Consider the following 9980-nt stretch of genomic DNA (forward strand, 5'->3'; position numbering starts at 1 on the left):
TATCTCTGAAAACCAATGTTAAAAAGATTGCAGTTACGGTAGCTGTTTTTTTCTGTATTATGTATTTAATATACATTATTGTTACCAGTCAATCCAGTTATTTATTCTTGTACTTGTTTGCACTTGCACTTAAATTATCTGTAATTTAAAAAAAAACTGTTTGTTACAAAGATTGTTTTCCTCTTTGTGTATGTTTAGGTGAACCGCCACAGGGCGCCTGAACACCTAAGGCCAGCCCTGTTACTAAGTATTCGATTAGAAGTAAATTGCAATGATAGCATCTTGGATTGTGACTCAAGAGCATGTCGTATTTATAAAAATTAGTGGAAGGTAGACCGAACTCAGAATATAATTGCTGAAACTGTTTGGGAACACCTTGGGAATACAACTGACTAATATTCCAGAGACCTTTCTTTTCCCATTGGAAGAAACCTTCCAGGCAGGACAGCTCCGGCTGAGCAGGGTTATGCCATAGAGGCGAGAGGTGTAATAATCCTGTGATTCCCAAAATCTCTTTAACCTTCCCCCATACCTTCCTCATAAGCCCAACAATCGGGAGGATTTCAATTTTGCATCTACATCCCTTTCCAAAAACGCAGCAGGTGGCGAGCATCCGGACGCCCACTCTATAAGCTTACCACCCTTTCCATCTCCTCCAGCTAAGCTCCAGCTCCTAAAATGTTGTGCTTGGGTGGATAAGAAATATAGAACAGGCCACCCATCTCCTTACTCCTCTGTAAGGTTTCATACTTGATCCTGCTCCTGGATATTCATCAGGTGGCATATAGCAACCAATCACAGCTCAGCTTCTATTTTGCTACAGGTCATTAATATGAGCTCTGATTCTTTGCTATAGGCAACGAAGGACATTCTTAGTATAAGACGGCTTATGTGTGAGTTAATATGATTTTGATGATGTAACAAACATGACCTTGCCAGCCATGGCCCGTATTGCGGCCCGAAAACAGCGGGTCCACAATATGTGAGCCTCGGCGTGGGCGCCCCGCATCACGGATGCGGACCCATTCAAGTAGTCCAGAGCTGTGGTGCAGAATGGAGGAACGGAACCCCACGGAAGCACCACGCCGCACTGCAAAAAAATAGAACTTTTTTACTTTTTTTTACGGTGCAGACGGATCAAGTTGAATGCTCATGTGAAACCTACACTTGCTGAATTGTATGATAGCCGTCATGGCACATAACAGATAGAATTTAGTGTTAGGAACCCGTCTAACTAGAGATCGCCTTGACGTGCGGCAGACGGGCTCAAATAATTTTGTACAAAATGATTTGCCAAGTATCTCTAACTTATTAGTATAGCATTTGCAATTGTGACGCAATTTTGTACTTTATTTGGTTTGCATTGAGCTGTTGCATTGCATGTTTTGATTAACAGTGTTGTTCTCAGCCATAGCAACGTGCCCCTGCGCTTTGGGATGTGCTGACTGACCCCCTTTTTTCTTTGCAGACGGATCAAGTTGAATGGGTCCGGATCCGGTCGCGGCTGCTGCACGGCGGGCCCCGTGCATTGGGGACCGCAAATTGTGGTTGCCAATGCACGGAACGGCTGCACAACGGCCGTGTGCATGAGGCCTTAAGGGGGTGGCCTGCTGTTGAGGTCCCATTTTAAGGAGAAAGGGGCACTGTGGGGTGGGTCAGTGTTAAAGGGTGGGGGGCTGTGAAGGTCACTGTTAAGGGGGCGGGTACTGTAGAGGTCACGTTATGGGGGCGGGTGCTGTAGAGGTCACGTTATGGGGGATACTGTCGATATCTTTTAACAACACACAAACATTAAATGAAATAGATGAAATATACCCGTGCAAAGCTGGGTCCTTCTGCCAGTATGAAATAAATATAAAATAATGAAAGCAGTATTCTCCCCTTACCAATCCCCCACCACCCCCATAGTTATAACTCTCCACCGATCCCTGTTCAGCTGACTCCAATGATGATGTGTCAACACGGCATGTGACCGCTGCAGCCAATCACTGGTAGAAGACAATTTTGTATTTCTGGCAATCAGAATCAGCGACCCTTCCTCAGAAATCTAGTGCCCATGAATCTAGAACCAGATATGGCTCTCATGAAACACATCCAGGCCCCTCTTGAGCTTTTTTAGTCAGTTCACCATCACAACCTCATTTGGCTGAGAGCTCCATAGTATTAGGGCTTATTCAGATGTCCGTATGCTGTCCGCAAAAATGCGGATCCGTTTTTTTTCCAGATTAGATGCAGACCCATTCACTTCTATGGTGCCCTTTTCTTCTGTTCTACGGCTCCACAAAACAAATAAAACATGTCCTATACTTGTCAGTGAAAATCAGGGCGTGGGCCCATTGAAGTCTATGGGTCCGCAAAAATGCAGAATGCAATTAGTTTTTTTGCAAACACACTGAACTGTCTGCAAAAAACGGATCCGGCCGTCTGAATGAGCCCTTTTAGTAAAGAATCCTTTTCTATGTTGGTGTAGATGGGAAACACCCGTCAGAAAAGGGTATTTAAAAAAAACATAATAATCATGGAAAACTTAATTTTTTTTTTATATTTGGCTGTTTCATTTCGGCGTTACTGTACGGTTGAAAGTTAAATATAAAATATTGTCCTTCTGTAGCAGTCAGCCCCTCTTGAACTCTTTTAGTGACCTCACCATCACCACCTCCTCAGGCAGAGAGCTCCATAGTCTCACTGCTCTTACCGTAAAGAATCCTCTTCTATGTTTGTGTGCAAACCTTCTTTCCTCCAGACGCAGAGGATGTCCCCTCGTCACAGTCCTGGGGATAAATAGATGATGGGAGAGATCTCTGTACTGACCCCGGATATATTTATACATAGTAATTAGATCTCCCCTCAGTCGTCTTTTTCTAAAGTGAATAGCCCTAATGCTGATAATCTTTCAGGGTACTGTAGTCCATTCATTCCAGTTATTACTTCAGTTGCCCTCCTCTGTACCCTCTTCAGCTCTGCCATGTCTGCCTTTTCCATAGGAGCCCAGAACTGTACACAGTCCATGTGTGGTCTGACCAGTGATGTGTAAAGTCGCAGGACTATGTTCTTGTCATGGGCATCTATGCCTCTTTTGATGCAACCCATTATCTTACTGGCCTTGGCAGCAGCTGCCTGACACTGGTTTTTGCAGCTTAGTTTGCTGTTCACTAAAATTCCTAAGTCCTTTTCCATGTCAGTGTTACCCAGTGTTTTACCATTTAGTATGTACGGGTGACTTGCATTATTCCTTCCCATGTGCATAACCTTACATTTATCAGTGTTAAACCTCATCTGCCACTTCTCTGCCGAAGCCTCCAATCTATCCAGATCAATCTGTATCAGTATACTGTCTTCTGTAGTAAATATATATACATGGTATACTGTCCTCTGTAGTATATATATATATATATATATATATATATACATATATACGGTATACTGTCCTCTGTAGTGTATATATATACAGTATACTGTTCTCTGAAGTATATATACAGTATATTGTCTCCTGCAGTATATATACAGTATACTGTCCTCTTCCGTGTTAATTACTTTACACAGTTTAGTGTCATCTGCAAAAAAAAATACTTTACTATGCAAGCCTTCTACAAGATCATTAATAAACATATTGAAGAGAATAGGGCCCAATACTGACCCCTGAGGTACCCCACTAGTGACAGTGACCCAATCTGAGTGTGTACCGTTAATAACCACCCTCTGTTTTCTATCATTGAGCCAGTTACTTACCCACATACAGACGTTTTCTCCCAGTCCGAGCTTCTCATTTTATATACTAACCTTTTATGTGGTACAGTGTCAAATGCTTTGGAGAAGTCCAGATACACGACATCCATTGATTCGCCGCTGTCAAGTCTAGAACTTACCTCCTCATAGAAACTGATTAAATTATTCGGCATGACTGATCCCTCATGAAGCCATGCTGATATGGCGTTATTTGCTTATTTTCATTGAGGTCCTCCAAGATAGCATCTCTTAGAAAGCCTTTAAACAGTTTACCCACGACAGATGTTAAACTTACCGGCTTAGGCTACTTTCACACTAGCGTTTATTTGCGGATCCGTCATGGATCTTCAAAAACGCTTCCGTTACAATAATACAACCGCATGCATCCGTCATGAACGGATCCGGTTGTATTATGTCTTATATAGCCATGACGGATCCATCATGAACACCATTGAAAGTCAATGGGGGACGGATCCGTTTTCTATTGTTTCAGAGAAAACTGATCCATCCCCATTGGCTTAAATTGTGTGTCAGGATGGATCCGTCTTGCTCCGCACAACATCGCGGACAGAAAAACGCTGCTTGCACTGGGGACGCAACCAAACGGAACGGAATACATTTTGGTGCATTCTGTTCAGTTTTGTCCCCATTGACAATGAATAGTGACAAAACTGAAGCGTTTTCTTCCGCTATTGATATCCTATGACGGATCTAAATTTTCGGAATTGAAAATGCTAATGTGAAAGTAGTCTTAGGCCCCTTGCAGACGAGCGTGTCCGGATTAGGTCCGGATGCGTCCCGGTGCATTGCGGCAAACCCGCGTGAGTAGGAACGCAATTGCAGTCAGTTTTGACTGTGATTGTGTTCCGATGTTCAGTTTTTATCGCGCGGGTGCAATGTGTTTTGCACGCGCGTGATAAGAAAACTGACTGTGGTACCCAGACCCGAACTTCTTCACAGAAGTTCAGGTTTGGGTTAGTTGTAGTGTAGATTGTATTATTTCTCCTTATAACATGGTTATAAGGGAAAATAATAGCATTCTGAATACAGAATGTATGGTAAAATAATGCTGGAGGGGTTAAAAATAAAATAAAAAATAAAAAAAATTTACTCACCTTAATCCACTTGTTTGCGCAGCCGACATCTCTTCTGTCTTCATCTGTGAGCAATAGGACCTTTGATGACGTCACTACGCTCATCACATGGTCCGTCACATGATCCATCACTATGGATCATGTGATGAGCGCAGTGACGTCATCAAAGATCCTATTGCTCACAGATGAAGACAGAAGAGATGCCGGCTGCGCGAACAAGTGGATTAAGGTGAGTTGCATTTTTTTTTTCTTTTAACCCCTCCAGCCCTATTTTTGTCACGAGGGTGTCAAGAACCACGCCTGACTCCGTTATACCCGGGGTCAGGAAGTCGCAGCGGTTGGCTGCGCGCTCTATGTAAGATAGGGCTGTTTCCTTATGGTAGCTTTCTGGGTTTGCTTTGCAACCCTTTTTGGCTCACTCAGGGATCCGTAGCTCCTTCTCCTCAGCTGTTCCTTGTCCAGCACTCCCAAACCTCCTTATATTCCCCTCTCACACTTCTCTGGTTGCCAGATATAGAGCTTCCTGCCTGGACTTCTATTCTGACCCACTGGAGCTGTGTTGCTGCGTTCTCTGGTTGTTGGTCCAGAACGTTTCCCTCTGGATCCCTGTTGGGCCTTTGTGGTCTGCTGTGGTCGCCCACCTGGGTTTATGTGTTTGTCTGTATTGTCTGTCCTCTCCCTGGTGTTTCCCTCTTAGGGTCAGTGGTGCGGACTAGCGATCCCCCCGGCCCGTTCACTATCTAGGGCTCATTTTAGGGAAAGCCAGGGTTTAGGCACGTGATCGCCGCACGGGTGAGGAACCCGTCTAGGGACGTCAGGGCAGTCAGGTGCCAGCCGCAAGGTGAGTCAGGGGTCACCACCTTTCCCTCTCCCTTGGGCAGGGCTTTCCCTTTTCCCTCCCTGTGCGTGACGCCGGTCATTACATTATATCTGACCCTTATTTTGTGTAGGTAAAAAAAAAAAAATTCTTTTTTTACCTACTTAGAATCCAGTATGGATCCAATTGCTGCTCTGTCCAAGCAATTTCATGGCTGTCTTTGGAGGTGGCAGGATTGAAGGCGTCGGTCCTCCAGCAACAGCAGCAATTACAACTCACCGTAAGCCCAGCGGTTGCTACTGGTAACCAGGTTGTTGCGGAACCCAAGGTTCCTCTCCCTGACAGATTTTCTGGGGGAAGGGACAAGTTTTTGACATTCCGTGAGGCCTGTAAATTATATTTTAAACTGCGCCCTTACTCCTCTGGTAATGAAGAACAGCGGGTGGGGGTTGTTATTTCCCTGCTGCAGGGGGACCCGCAGTTCTGGGCGTTCTCTTTACCCACTGATTCCCAGGCTCTCCGGTCAGTGGATAAGTTTTTCGGGGCCTTGGGTCTCATATATGACGACCCTGACCGAGACGCACTGGCTGAATCAAGATTACGGAGACACCTACAAGGAGAGCGGCCGGTAGAGGAGTATTGCTCTGACTTTCGTAGGTGGGCTACGGATACCCAATGGAACCACCCGGCTCTCAGGAGTCAGTTCTGCTCTGGGTTATCCGAAAGGGTTAAGGATGCGCTTGCATTATATGAGACCCCCTTTTCCCTTGATGCGGTTATGTCCCTTTCTATCCGAATAGATAGACGCCTTAGGGACAGGTTTAAAAAAACGGAGCAATTGGTAACCCCACCCAAGCAGCAGTTAGTCTGTACGGACTTAGACGAGCCTATGCAGCTAGGAGGAACCACTCGTCAGGTCCGTCCTGAGGCTCGCCGTAGGCGTGGGGTTTGTTTTTTCTGTGGGGAGAGGGGTCATTTCATTAATGTCTGTCCTTCTTTCCTCAAAAAACAAAAGACCGTCGGAAAACTACTAACCCCAGGCTGTGTGGAGGATGTCAGCCGGAGGGTATATGTTTCCTCCATACGAACATCGCAATTTGTGTTGCCAGCGGTTGTTGTTTTTGGTGTTAAGACGGAGACTATTTCTTTTTTTCTAGACAGTGGAGCAGGAGTAAATTTGATATATGCCCATTTTGCATGCACTATGGGTTTGTCTCTCTGTACGCTACAGAGACCTATTCCCCTTTTCGCTATTGATTCTGCTCCTCTGTCTCAGAGAAACCTCACTCACATTGTCCATAATTTACACCTTCGGGTAGGGGACCACCATAACGAGTGTCTATCATGTTATGTTCTGGAGGGGCTTCCCACTCCTGTGGTATTGGGTCTTCCCTGGTTGGTAGCGCACAATCCAGTGGTGGATTGGCAGGCCAGGGAGATATCGGAGTGGAGTGAGCATTGCAGAGAAAATTGCTTAAATAGCAATTGCTTAGTCGCCTCCATAACTACCCTACCTACATTTATTTCGGATTTTGAGGAAGTTTTTTCTGAAAAGGGTTGTCAGAAGTTACCACCTCACCGTCCTTATGATTGCCCGGTTAACCTTATTCCCGGCGCAAAATTACCCAAGACCAGGTTATATAATCTTTCGGGTCCAGAGAGACAAGCCATGAAAGATTATATCTCCGAGAGCTTGGCTAAGGGACACATCAGACCCTCTTCTTCACCCGTGGCTGCAGGGTTTTTCTTTGTTAAAAATAAAGATGGGGGCCTGCGTCCTTGCCTAGATTTCCGCGAATTAAATCGGATAACCATCTGAGACCCATACCCTCTTCCTCTCATTCCTGACCTGTTTAACCAGATTGCGGGTGCTAGGTGGTTCTCCAAACTTGATCTTAGGGGGCCCTACAATCTGATTCGTATCAAGGAGGGGGATGAGTGGAAGACAGCTTTTAACACCCCTGAGGGGCATTATGAAAATCTAGTTATGCCTTTCGGTCTGACCAATGCTCCAACATTTCGTTAATGACATTTTTAGTCATCTAATCGGCAGGTTTGTGGTAATATACCTAGATGATATCTTAATTTATTCGTCTGATCTGAGAACACATGAGGTGCATGTCAGACAAGTACTGCAGGTCCAACGGACGAATAAATTATATGCTAAAATTGAAAAATGTGTCTTCGCCGTTCAGGAAATACAATTCCTAGGTTATTTTTTATCTGCTTCAGGTTTCAGTATGGATCCTAGGAAGGTCCAGGCAATTTTAGATTGGGATCTTCCTGAGAACCTCAAAGCACTGCAACGGTTCTTGGGCTTCGCGAATTTCTATAGGAAATTCATAAAAAATTATTCAGTTATTGTAAAACCCCTTACTGACATGACTAGGAAGGGGACTGATTTTTCTAAATGGTCTGACGCCGCTAAAATTGCTTTTTCCTCTCTAAAAGAGAGGTTTAGCTCGGCACCTGTACTAGTCCAACCTGATGTCTCTCAGCCTTTTATTGTTGAAGTCGATGCGTCAGAGGTGGGAGTGGGGGCTGTACTGTCTCAGGGTCCGTCTCCTGGCAAATGGCGTCCTTGTGCTTTCTTTTCTAAAAAACTATCTGCAGCAGAAAAGAACTATGATATTGGCAATAGGGAACTATTAGCTATTAAACTAGCGTTTGAAGAATGGCGTCACTTTTTAGAGGGGGTAATCCACCCCGTCACTGTGATTACGGACCACAAAAATCTTCTGTACCTCGAATCAGCTAAGCGTCTCACCCCTAGACAAGCTAGGTGGTCGCTATTTTTTACCAGGTTTAACTTTGCTATTACCTATTGTCCTGGGGCAAAGAATACCGAGGCTGATGCACTCTCTCGTTGTTTCCCTGGAGGGGGTAATGTGAGTGATCCGGTACCCATTCTACAAAGAGTAGTGGTTGTTTCTGCGGTACACTCTGCTCTGGAGGGGAAGGTGTTAGAGGCCCAGGGGGACGCCCCAGTCTCTTGCCCCTCAGAGAAATTGTTTGTACCGTTGAACCTGCGTTTCGAATTATTAAAGGAACATCATAATTCGGCACTTGCTGGGCACCCGGGTGGTAAAGCAACCTTGGAGCTATTGTCTCGTCGTTTTTGGTGGCCAAGGTTGCGTCAGGATGTATTGGATTTTGTGTCTTCTTGTTCTACCTGTGCGCGCGCAAAGGTTTCGCATACACATCCTGCAGGGTCTCTATTACCACTCGTCATTCCCAATAGACCATGGACACATCTATCAATGGATTTTATCACTGACTTACCTTTGTCTGCGGGTAAAACAGTTATTTTGGTAGTAGTAGACAGGTTTAGCAAAATGGTACACTTCATTGCGTTACCCGCACTACCTAATGCTAAGACTCTTGCTCAGGTATTCATCAGTGAACTGAATTATTTATGTGAATGAGGATTGTTAAAATATAACGTTTACTAGGTCATTTAAAATTAGATTTTACTAATGGGTGAAAAACAACGATTATTACAACAATAATTACATGAACCTCCACAGCCGTTCATCATGTAATTATTGTTGTAATAATCGTTGTTTTTCACCCATTAGTAAAATCTAATTTTAAATGACCTAATAAACGTTATATTTTAACAATCCTCATTCACATAAATAATTCAGTAATATTTGGGTGTGATTATATACCGCCACACACTACGTTATGCGCTGGTATAACCAATCTTTATTCATCAGTGAAATAGTGAAGCTTCACGGGGTCCCTTCCGATGTTGTTTCGGATCGGGGTACCCAGTTTATTTCTAAATTTTGGAAAGCTTTTTGTTCCCGTTTGGGGGTACACTTGTCGTTTTCCTCAGCTTTCCATCCTCAGTCGAATGGACAGACTGAGCGTACCAACCAAAACCTTGAGACATATCTAAGATGTTTTGTGTCTGAAAACCAAGAGTTGTGGTCATCATATTTACCGTTAGCTGAGTTTGCCATAAATAATCGTCGTCAGGAATCCACTGGCAAGTCACCATTTCTTGGTGCATATGGTTTTCATCCCCAATTCTGTACTTTCAAAGAGGGGGGGTCTTCTGGGGTTCCCGAAGAGGAACGGTTTTCGTCATCTCTTTCATCGGTATGGCAGAAGGTGCAAGCTAACTTGAAAAATATGGGAGGTAAATACAAATGCATGGCTGATAAGAGACGGTCGCCAGGTCCGGACCTAGGAGTGAATGACTATGTGTGGTTGTCTACTAGGAATATTAAATTAAAGGTTCCCTCTTGGAAACTGGGTCCTAGGTTCATTGGCCCTTACAAAATTGTAGCCATCATCAACCCCGTGGCTTTTCGCCTGGAGCTACCTCAGACTTT

This window comes from Bufo gargarizans, chromosome 5, assembly GCF_014858855.1.
Source record: "Bufo gargarizans isolate SCDJY-AF-19 chromosome 5, ASM1485885v1, whole genome shotgun sequence".
Lineage (NCBI taxonomy): Eukaryota > Metazoa > Chordata > Amphibia > Anura > Bufonidae > Bufo > Bufo gargarizans.